The sequence below is a fragment of the Hesperophylax consimilis genome, chromosome 31 (assembly GCF_061612785.1).
Source record: "Hesperophylax consimilis isolate HC1 chromosome 31, BYU_Hcon_1.0, whole genome shotgun sequence".
In the NCBI taxonomy this organism is placed as follows: Eukaryota; Metazoa; Arthropoda; class Insecta; order Trichoptera; family Limnephilidae; genus Hesperophylax; species Hesperophylax consimilis.
In genome coordinates this window covers 3,543,538-3,556,432 of record NC_142866.1, presented here as the reverse complement: position 1 = coordinate 3,556,432, position 12,895 = coordinate 3,543,538, and the positions used below count along the sequence as shown (strand labels likewise).

The window sequence follows — 12,895 nt, the reverse complement described above, 5'->3', positions numbered from 1 at the left end:
GACGTCTTGGAAATTACCGTTATTTTTTTATCGGAGCATAACACATGTTTAGCTTCTCTTTCTGTTACACGAGTCGCTACGGTAGAGAGCGAGAGATCAAGATACAATTTTTGCTCTGAGCCAATGAGATCTGAGCTTTCAGCCACAACAGCTTTGTCTATAAGAATTTGGGTTGAGGATAACTCCTCCCATCAGGGTTACAAGGTTATGCGAGAGTTATACGCCCCTGCCGGATCGCATAAAACCGAGGAGGCTAACTAAAGATTACCTATTTTCTCAACCAATGAATGACATCTGTCGATTTATATGATTGGTCAAGAGCGATGACACTGCGCCACGGCGGCGTTTCAGCGAACCAAACGTTCATGACGCGAACAGTCAAATCAAAGAATTTGCTCTCCGTACAAAATAGAAACAAACCATTGCATAGGAAAAAGTTAGATGGTAAACAAAAAAATATCAATCTATTTCTACTGACCACAAACTATAAAACTATCCCCTTTGAAAGGATGTCAAAAATTAAATTCTTTCGATTTTTGTCATGTGAGATTATTTTTCTTACAAACAATATTCCATATTCCGAGGATATAAAACATGCGGTATAGTACAATAAAAGGGAAAAATCGTTTGTATCGAGATATTTGTACCTGTAAAAAGATTATTTACTCCCTAGGAATGATCATTAAATTTAAATTCCTTCACATGAGCTGACCGGACGACCCTGCCTGAAATTTTTTTTTCGCGATCCCAGGAGCACATACAAACCGAGTAGGTGTTTTACTTAAAATACTAGTGACATCTAATCAATTTCATTTAAAGCTTTTTTGTAGTCGTGGATCCTCACCTTTCCGGCGAAATGTTTTGACGAATACCCAACAGATGGTTAATTTCGGATGAATTTTTCTATAAGTTTATATAATATAATTTCAAATTTTTTTTGTACAAAATAAATAGTAATTCTAGTTCTACTAAAAATATTAACTACAAGGAAGAAATTAGCCTTGCTGTATTTTGAGTATGTTATTGTAAATTGACATCTAAAGTATCCCATTTTTAAAAACATTTTGGTATAATACAGACAAGTTAATTTGTTTTTACTGAAATGAAAAATATAATATTTCCTTTATCCAATTCCTTCTAAAAGTTGGACTTACGAAGCATTATTTTAATAATGCTTGTTATAAAGCTTTTTTTAATGTGAAACCAGACAAGAGTCCCAACTGCTACCAACCGTCTGGAGCCTCTGGCTTGCTAGTCGAGACCCTTACCCGTTGACCATGGAGGCCACCAAAGCTACATTTAACTGGGATATCATGAATTTTATTGGACCTGTTAAACAATATTAGAAATTGTTTTGTTGTGTTGAAAATAAATTACGTTCCCAGCTAGGAAAGATTAATTATGAATTATAATGCTTGCAAAAAAGTCAAATCAACTAGAACTTAAATTATCAAAGGGAAAATGAAGAAAAAAACACACAAAGGCAAAGAATAATATGAAATATTTATTTCTAAAACAAAAAGTATCTTCAATCTATCAAATTTAAGTTTATGGTTAGATCATTTTTTCTCTCTTCCAATTTTTGGAAAAACCATTCTAAAGTGAAATATTTGTGGTATGAAATTCAAGTTCATTTAGTAAAAACCATTCATGCTTTCTAAAAGATTTCGAAAATTCTATTGGAGGAATTAGGTTTGGGTGTACGCCACTATGACAACCTTCCAGAATGAATTTTTGGATTAATAATTACAAACGTAACATGAGAATGGTTTCCAAGTGATTCAATATGTTTACGTACTTTAATTTTTTCTATTAAAATAAAATTATTCATACTGTCGAAAGTAACCCGTGGTTGAAATGCGCCTATGCCCAATGGATAATTTTTGGGGAAGACCGTCTAGCCTCAGTCACTCTCTGCAAGCAGGATGGACCTTTGTGAGAAAAACCAATCGGTCATGCACATTCTGTGGCACTGTCAGAACATGATGGATGCTCGAGAGGAAATGCATGAGGGTTTGCAAGGCATTACTACTAGGCCGGTTTGGAATTCCGACCTCATATCGAACAAGGTGAATTTTTTCAATTACTGAAAATGAATCATTACTTTGTTTCAGGTGTCAGATGTGCTGCTCTATCAGGGACTAGTATCCTTGGGAATCAGAAATATTTTCACTACCTTTTGAATCGTACGCTATGATTGATGTTATGTAACTTAAATTATTATTTTATGTTATTTATTTTGTTCTGCTTCTATTGTCTTACTAACTGCATACTGTACGAATGTTTTTATTTATGTACTTATCGCCCAGGTAATATAAAATAGGTTTTAACATTATGAACTTCTTTGCTTTTATTTTATCTTCTTCTAGGAATGACACTGTAATCGGTTTAATATTTTTACTTTTTATCTTATTGGTTAGAATTGTACTGCTTCTTTGTCTGTACTGTAACACCCTCCCCATAAGGAGGTGCAATAGCCCCTTGACCCAGCCTGGAACAGGAAGTGCCTTTATTTACTGTCTTTTGTAACACTTTGTTTTATGCACTATCCACTGCGCCACCTTTGACATAGCAGTAGCAGTGAAAGTGAAGGTTCCCTTCAGCCCCGATCTTAGTCACCAAGGTTCAGAAGTCTCTTCTTCACTGTCCCACCGTCTTCATAGGGGTCACGTCTGGTCACTGCGCTGCCGGGGACAGCGCCTTCCCTTCCTACTGCTCACTGTTTCTCGTCGGAATTGCCTGTGGTGCGGCAGAAACTGATAGTGTTCTTGTGTTGTATGCTGCCATGGAAACGTGCTTGTTTTGATTTTCCTTTCTTTAGTACTTTCTGATGTATGTTCCTCTTTATAACTGTTGACTCTCCACTGGCTACAAGAAGAAGAAGAGGCTGCCTTGGATGAAAACACTTGGTTTTTGGTATAAAAAATTGTATGTTATACCATGTAAGGACAGTCGGGGACTTTTAGAATAATTTAATAGAAGCATTGTTTAAACAAAACTAGAGTCTTGACGTGAGAACTGATATAGATATGTGATCCTTAAAATGGTTCGGGAAAGTAGTGGGTTCCCTCGACCATACCTACTGCATTATCGAAATTTGGGGAGGTTCACCATTTTTCTTCATAATTATGGGGTAAGAAAGTATTCCAACTTTGGCATACTTTTTAAGGCACGTTAATCATATCTTCCGGAGAACGGGATACTGAAATAATATTGAAATGCATTATTTTCAACGGCATAAATAATCAACGGTCTTGAATGTTTTGTTTTCAACAAAGATAAATATTATGTCAAATCTCAATTTGACATTTCATTAGGCATTGCCATAGATAAAATGTTTTTTAGCTCGCAATACTACAAGGAGTAAAAATTACGTTAGGAGTTATTAAAGTATAAAAGTACCTAACTCAATTTTTTTAAGTTTTAGGTTCACGATATGTTAAAAATACGTCATAAAATTACGCTGGTAAAATTTAAAGTGCATCTTACGCAAATCTATTTTAAAGGGTATTATAATTTTAAATTCTCAATTACAACAAAGATAGTTAACCAACTACAAACCGCGGGCTTGCGTATGATTCATTTAATTATTGTATATTAATTAAATGAATCATACGCAAGCCACAAAGATAGTTAACCAACTACAAACCGCGGGCTTGCGTATGATTCATTTAATTAATATAAACTCAAATTATATATGAATTAATATTTTTGACGGTCAACACATATATTAGACATTTCATTTTTAGTTTTTTAGAATTTGTTTTGCCACAAATTATTGTTGCGAAAGGTTAAAAAATAATACCAAGTTGTGTTTTTGTTTTATTCTCATGAAAAAATGTATCCCAATATTATCCATTGTTTGTTATTATCCTGCCGCTACTACTAGGCAAATTTATATTATTTATGAAAAAATGTCCACAATGGAATGCTGGTACCTACCCTGATGTAAGTAAGTGAAGCATGGAACTGGCAGAGAAAGGGTGAAAGTAGACTGAATGCTGTTGAAATGAGATTCCTGAGGCGCATGTGTGGTAAAACCATGCATGATTGTGTGAGAAATGTGGAGATCCGTAAAGAGTTCAAAGCTGATGTAAGCGTCATGAGTAAGATTAAGAAAAGGACACTTAGATGGTTAGGGCATGGAGAGCTAATGAGCGAAAAAAATAGTGTAATGAGAATATATGATGCGAATGGTAATGGTAGCAGAAATCAAGGACGCCCGAGGAAGTGTACGAACACAAAGAACGCGTGTTTCGGCTTTCAGATTACCAGCACTCAGTGCCTGAGTCCGCCGGAGAAGATAGGCGCCGAGTTGTGGACACATAGAACGCCGGTTAAATCCGCGCCATTTGCGCGGTAGCCTGATAGCAGCTGTCAGTTTTAACAAATTGTCAAGCTCGTCGGAAAAAGATTTTTTACTTTTGGAGAATTCTTTCTTGAAATTAAGAAATAAAACAATTGGTATTCATCCAATCAATAGTAGTAGAAAAATTCATGGTGAATTTATGAATTTTATTTATTAATGAAAGATTTTTTAAATATACCTTATTTCACTCGTGACATTTGAGGTTATTATAAATTTTTCTTAGTTCGTACCGTTTTCATTCATATCCTTGCTGATTTCTTTCCAGCACTTGTCGACAACATTTCTGTTGCTATGTAAACTTCTTTGATCCAAGATCGGCGATTTGTTAAAAACAGCAGCAATTAGTCGCTCATTTTGACAGGACTTGTTTATTTATGTTTTGACACTAGCTTCCAAAACAAGCTTCACTAACCGGCCGCACCGGCGAGTAGGAATTAAGAATTCATTCCGGTAAAGCTTCTCGGCGCGCCAGCGCGCTGACACAAATCTGAACCTGCCTTCACTATGTGCGTTCTCACACGTTTAGATAGAAACATTATTGTCGGCGCGCCTGCGCCAGTCGGCCCCTTACTAGGGTTGCCATATTCGGCCAGGGTCTCGTCGGGACGTTGCAGCATGGAGCAAATAAAAATTTTGTAATACTCAAACAATTTCTTTATTTTATAATAAGTAAGTAAATATGTTTGTTTTATAGGTTACTTTAATTGGTACTAGCAGAAGTACTTGGCTGGCCATACTTTTCAGAAGATTTCGCTTTTCTCAACAACTCTGGGTACCTTTTAACATAATTGTAGAACTCTGTACAAGTCATGTTATAATTGACTTGACAATGTAAAATTGACTCCGCAGTCTCTGGGCTATTGGACGCACGGAAAATTAAAATTTGCACTGCGTAATTTCAATCGGGACATTTAAGGCTTTTGTCGGGACGTCGGGACAGACAGCTTAATATAGGTGACAGTCCCGATATATCGGGACGGATGGCAACCCTACCCCTTACTCGCCGGCTAATCTGAAAGCCGAAACACGCGTTCTTTGTGTTCGTACACGAAGACATGGCACGGTCAAATGAATCAGATATTCAAGAGTCAGAATAATAGAAGACATTGCATGAGACGATGTATAAATGTGAATGAGGCAAGAAGTGTGTGAAGAAACCCAGTTATTTGGTGGTTGGTTAGTTAGTTTTTATTTAAAAAAAACATTATTTAAAACCCTTCTAGCTTCTAAAACGGGTAGATTATGTTATCTGACACAGAACACGACGATGCAATAAAAAGTGAATGATTTATTTTCTTTGTAAGTTCTTACCGTAGTGAGTGTAGTCTGTCTCCATTTTATCAGTTATCAATTTTTGTCGGGATATAAAGGGTAGATACAACAAACAACTACTCACTTCGTTTATACTGCAATCATAGCTAGATTATGACACTTAATTAAGCAATCGATAGTGCATATACAATATGTATCTGAACAAAAGGTTATACGAGGTAAATAAATTGCACAATTTTGCAGACGCTAACGCAAAAAATAAACTAAATGATTTAAAAAGCAGGAAAATTATAAAATTAACCTTCTATAAGTTACCATTCTACGAATGCATACTTCTATGGAATGCTCGTGATGTATACAAATCGGTAGGTGTAGGTATAATCGCTATGTTTTCTCGTGCACAATCGGTTTGTAGGTAGGAGGTACTTCTTGCGCGGGCTGTAATATTTACAAGAAGTGTCAGATTACCCTAAAATCGGCCAAAATGTTTTAGAAATAACTGTTTTCCAAGTGTTAAAATGTTTCAAGTGAAACAAGTGAACAATACCAGTGTTAAGTGAGCCTTTTCGGAACACATTTCATATATAAATCTATAAGTACGCGCCGAATAACTTGGCATTTTGTGCAAGTAGTTATTACCTTCTTCGCCAAACACCTTTCCAGGTGGGACTGAAGCACTGAAGTTAACCAAGAAATAATGTTTTATACGATCAGTGGTGACTTTGTACAGCCTTGTGTATTTAAATTGCTGATCTGTGATGTGTTTGTGTTATATTGTTTATAAATTAAAGTATGAGAACTTCGCGTGCGGAACGGAGACAGCCACCTACTTATTTATAAACAAACTGAATTTTACGATCCAGGTAAGAACAACAACTAAGAATAACTAATTTATATTGTATGAATTTACAACATTTTTGCACAAACTCTTTAACATAATATATACTTAAAGTATAGATTATTTAAAAAAATCAAGTTTATGAAAAAATAAATGAGAAAACAAGTAACTGAAAATTTTGAGACCATAACGTAACACAGTTAGTTACTACTATATTTACTGTTTTACGATATGAATTCATTTTATTGTCTCAACTTTCTCCGCGCTTTCCAAACGTACGCCAGAACGATGTACCTATACTCGGACCCGTACAGATTACAGATACTACGCTGTAATACGCGGCTTACGATCATAAATACAGCATACAACAAATATTGCAGGGTTTTATTATGATCTGTTTTAATTTTAACAATAAGCCTTTTCCCGCTATCGACTAATAACTATAAAAGTACTTACCACAGAACTGAATAAAACATCGAACTTCCAAATCCACCGACAAATACATTCGATATATTCGCACTAAACTGGCTAAACACATCGAGTTTCAAGTTTCCATGACATTTTCAAAATTGGAACTGATGTAGGTACACCTGTGTGTTTGATGTATTGAAAATCATCAAATTATTACATAATATTCTCAAATCGAGATAAGTGATAAAATACCTACCGAGGTGCCTATAATAAGATTATATTTTACCAGACTATTGATTTTATTTCTTTTTTAGAAATGTTTAAATTTCATAGTTTTCCTCTTGGTAAGTCAAGTTTACCTAGTTTTGTGTCTGCGAATACCGCCAAAAGTCCGAAGGCAGTGGGACTACTGCATACTGCATCCTCAATTTGCTTATTTTGTGAGTCTGTAGAAAGTGGGAAGGGAAGGAGATGGAGAATATGAAGGTTTGGAAGCATCCGGCTATTCAGATCTTGTCACTAAACACGGTTAAAGCCATTTTACGTAACTTTTTCATTTTGAATAGCGGACTTTCACCAGGGAGATACTGAAAATATCTACCATTCTGGGTTCTCACTTAAGACATTATTATAATTGTCTATTTTAATGTGCATTTTTCACATTTTTTATAAATGTATTTTACTTTGTCAATAAATTGATCATTGTAAACAACTTTGGGAAAGGGTTGCCTGGACCAGTCTTTATCATCACGACGTTACGAATATACATATATTGTAATAGAGTAGCATTTGTTCGTGCAAATTTATTTACAAAAGCCATACCATTTCAGTTAAGGTGACGACTATTTATAATATAGTAGTTTATTTGTGAGAAATCATTTACAAATCCTATACTATTTCAGTGACGGAGACAACTATACTATGCGTTTATTTGTGAGAAATCATTTACAAAGCCTATACCATTTCATCCACAGTGACGAATATAATAGCTTTAGTTTGTGCTTAATCATATGCAAAACCTAAACCATTTAAGTCCTGGATTAATAAAATAAAGTCCATGAACTGAAATAATAACGGCTTCGAAAAGGATTTTGCACAAACAAAACCTAACTTATTATATTGTATTGTGCAAGTATATAAGAATACAAACAAATTCAATATACAAAACATAAATAGCGCACAAAACCTAATAAATTACACCTGACATGATATAGATTAAATGCGCAATCCGGTTACCGCAATAAAGACATAAATGTGTATTTATGCGCAGTTTTTTTCTTGTTATCATGATTTATTTTTTATTTACTCTCAGTTCATAATGAAGTTTTGATACCTGTCCTGATGTATATAAATAGCAGTGAGAGTGAAGCTTTGAACTGACAAAGGAAGGCCAAAAGAAATGAATTCATAATAACTTAAAATATTAATTGATTACTAATTGCACTTATATTCTTATAAAGTAATAATTAGTCACATTTATAGGATGACTTGTTGAGGTCTCCGGCGTTGCGAATATGAACGTCTAGTGTGCAAAATTTCATCAACTATCAAAAATTTGCTTTGAGGAATGGGAAAGAGGGATGCGGTGGTTCTTCAAAATATCATATAGACAGTCACCTTCCTCTTATTTTAAATAAAAACCATGCCGCCTGCAACAGACACTCTTATTATATATAATATGTACATCATAAAAATAACAATGAGTTATAATATTATGTACCTATACACGAGGAACGAATGATAAAGAGAAATAACGTGGGTGTAGAATAGATGGTAGATGTTGTGATTGTTGAGGGAGATGTTCGATGGAGATTTCGGCCTACTGTACTGGACTGGACTACTGGAGCAATGAACGAGGGCACATTCGTAAAATACGGAAATAATCGAAAGTGTGTCAGGAGGCGATGGATATGAAAGAAGCATTGTTTGTACGCTGGGTCAAAAATAATGAATGGAACCATCTGCCTACCCGCTAGAAGAAACTGTGTGATACACACCATCTAAAAAGTAAGTGATCGTCATGGAAATTGCGCTGTAATTATTCTATTTGTTTATTTCGAGCACGATATTTAACTTAGTTTTGTTTGTAATTTTAACTGTAGTATCATTGGGTGTTTTTTTTAATACAGTTTGAAGTTATACATTCTAATATACCTGAAAATTGTGGAAATAATATTATTATTACGAATTGAAAAAGTATTTTATTTAAGTATTTGTTTCGCTTGATCGTGCCATGTCTTCTTCGGGCAACCTTGATTTACCATTCGCTTCCACGTCAAACATTATCTTTACAACCCATTCTTCATTCATCACACACGCCACATTTTACTATACATACCCGAGTATTCGATTTATTCTTAGTGTCATGTCCTTCTCGGCCGTCCCCGGCTCCTTCAACCATTCGCTTGTACATCGCACATTCTCCATACACCCCTTTATACGCATAATTTTACCAAAAATATTTTTTTTTGATTTATGTCTTCTAGTTGTTAAAAAAACTATATTTATCTCATTCCAGCGCAAAGATAATGATTTAGTCTTATTCGAGCGTCCTCGACTGCTTCAACCATGCAAATCAATAACGAAACACTCCTGGCATTAATAAGAACTTTGAACTATGCAGTGAAAATGTTCGAGAAGTTTTTATTCTATCCTTTTATTTATATTAAGAAGTTCAGAATAAAAGGCTTATTATTATTATTATTATTTTATTTATAAAGATTTTGTAAACATTTATATAATATACTCTTCGTACATAATATGAGTAATGTTGGAGTATTTATTGAATTGCATTGTCATCACTGAGCGTGTCGAACTATGGAAGGCCTGATTACCGAACTCTTGCTATACTTGCGATATATCATATATTATTGTGATGTATACATATTATTATGTAAACAACACAGCTCTTGTCGGCAGGACCGTGATAATAAGGCAGTAAGCAGAGCGTCCGTGAGGAAAATTCCACAAAAGTTATAAAGTTGGATATTAAAATTTCGATGATAAAATTATAATCCACGCAGCGAACTTCACGAAATTGTCTTACATTATTATTATTACATTTGGCCTCTGTCCATAAATAATTAATTAAAAGAATGACAGTGATTCAAACATTTCTATTGGTCCAAGAGTGTGTATCGTGACACCGCTGATAGATCCGTTGTAACCTCTCCCTCTTTCTTGTAAACGACGTGCGTAACGGAAAGAGACGTTACAGCTGAGCTATCAGCGGCGGGACCGTGGCAGACGTCACATTATGGCGTTCAATATGATGAGATTAATAATATGTGAATAATTAAGATGGTGCTTTTAATAAATTATCTTAATGGGCAACTTGCATGCTTTTTTAACTGGTTTGGAAAAAAATAATGTAAATCTATTTTTAAAATTCTTGAAAACGAAAATGTGTCTTTTTGTTATTTTTTAACATAAGTGATAAAAATAGCTTTAACTCACTTTAAGAAATAGAGTAGATAGATTTAAGGAAACTAAAAGATTTAACAACCGAGCAAAATCTTGATTGGGTGCGACCGACATTTATTTAGTATATTAACTGTTGTAATGTCATCCAAGTGTGTAAGCGTGATTGCCACCAAAAGTGCATTGTCATCGACAACGAATCGCTCTGCGTTTCAGCTCAACAAATGGAAAATTGGGTTGATTTTTATTTCTAAGATTCCATTTCATTCATTCACTTATCATTCATTTATTCATTCTATCAAGAACACAAAATCAACGTTCAAACAGATGTACTTAAAAGCTTGAAGAGTGAAAAAAAAATACTAGAAATAAAGATACGAAAAATCAAATTAAAATAAACATCATGCAAGCAGCTTCAGAGCAAGGCTGGCGATACGAGATGATACCAAACGTAATGTTTACAGCCGAAGTAAATAATTGACAGGTGAAGGATTCGATCAGGCTCATTAGAGTGGCGTGATTATCAGATAACTTGAATAACAAGACGCATCATTAGATGCCAAAGAAAATACCATGGAAATCTATAATAGGTCTAATTATTTATGCTGGATTACTAACTTAACTATTTATGAATTCTAGAACACCACATACTCCTACTCGTATGGCTTATAAGATTAATATTTTAATAACAAACGAATACTCGGCTAGAGAGTACTTACTAAGCATTCCCACAGAATTTATAATATGTTTATTTCAAATTTACATTTATATTACATTAATTATATTTCAACACCAGACTAAGTGGCTTCTCATATTGCCCGTATTGTGGTTGTCGGTTTTTTATACAGTTCAAATAAAATAACGATAAAACAGATTATTTTTTCATTTGTTTAGTAACGGTCATCGATGTACTTAGATACTATAAACATATATATATATATATATATATATAATTCAGAGATAATGTGAAACATAGGCAGTTAGGAAAATATCCAAGATTTCCAGTGACAAAAATCCTCAAACAGTTATGTTTTAAATTCAATGAAAATACCAAAGTTAACTGCCCGTAAATTAATTGCATGTAAATTAATTGTCTGTAAATATGTGCAGTTTGAAAACTAGCCAAGGTATTTTTGAACGTTATACCTAAAATTCCAGTCTAATCTAATTTCACATATAATCTTCTTAAAATATAAAAATCACGAGTCACGGTGTTCGTACACGCTAATCTCCGAAAACGCCCAACCGATTTCAATGAAACTTTGTGAACGTCTGTGGTTGGTTTTCCAGCTTCAAATAAAGAATAATTTGTACTATATAAGTAGTGCGACATCTAAAAAAAAATTTTTTTTCAACGAATTTTATTTTTTTTCAGTTTTGTCAACCAAAATTACGTACTAATTTTAACTTCCCTACATAGAAGGCAGTCTTTGACAGGATAACTTCTGCCCGGGCCTACAAGTTATTCTATACAACTTATAGAAGAAGCTTACAATCTAAGTAAGAACTTTTGTTTGGAAATTTTTCTAACTTTTTATATGGAATTTACAGATTAATCATTCTTCAAAGAGGGCATTTTTGATTGCTGACCCTCATCATCGATGTATATAATATATGTATATGAAATACTTGCTCGATTCATAACTGTGTACATTAATAAAAAAATACACAGTTGTTTTGGAAATAAAACTGCCAAAAATATTTGTATTAATATTTTATTTATTTATTGTATCTCAATATAAATAAAACACTTTTTTTTCACATAAAAATCAACCTCACTAGGACTAAGCCTGTATCGAGGTTAACAATTTACATTATAGTGAAGCAAACATAAGAGTAATCACAAACATGAAGTAATTCTACATACAAACACAAAATATTTCAAAATTAAAGAAAAATAAGTATTAGATGTGTTACAAGATGGGTAATTTGACAGTATATTATAACAATATTTGAACCATAACTAATCATTAATCATTATTTAAAAGAAGCAGCAAAGTAGATAATAAAGACAGACAGGGTGACATTTAGTTTTTAGCAAATGGGACTTATATAAAATCTTATTTGGGTATTTTTTTGTTGTCACTGACGGAAATCTCTTTCGATGCAATTTATAATTATTGTTTATAATTTTTTTTTTGGGGAGGCAGTCTTGTACCTTCATTCACATGAACTGGAGTTAACAACTCCACACCAACCTCGCTAAATGCAGATCGGGTAGGACCGACATTTATTTAGTATATTAACTGCTGTAATGTCATCCGATTTCAGATAAATACGTTTATGTCAGCGTTTGTGTTGCCATCAAAAGTTGATAGTATGCATTGTCAACGACGATGAGTCTTTCTGCCGAGTTTTAGCTCGATCGGAGTCGGCAAGTGGGTTAATCTCCACTCCCAAGATTTGCATTCATTCAAATAGATAAAAAGGACTTAAACAGGATAGTCAGTGTATATAATTTTTAACATATTTAGGTAAGTAGGAAGGTTAATAGTATTTTTACCGTAGTGTTTAACAATTCCTAATATAGTTACTACCATTGATCCACGTTTCACTGATATTTAGTCATTTAAAATTTTTTTGTA

General features: G+C 33.8%; 1 protein-coding gene across 1 annotated transcript in view; it reads left to right on the top strand.

Moving 5' to 3' along the window:
- Positions 1-6,051: 6,051 nt before the first annotated feature.
- The window catches only part of LOC149409349 (ras-GEF domain-containing family member 1B-like), a 254,186-nt gene continuing 247,342 nt past the window's right edge, over positions 6,052-12,895 (top strand). The window contains exon 1 of the mRNA XM_089649899.1: positions 6,052-6,504. The gene's annotated coding sequence lies outside the window, so the exon portion shown is untranslated. The remainder of the gene's footprint in view (positions 6,505-12,895) is intronic.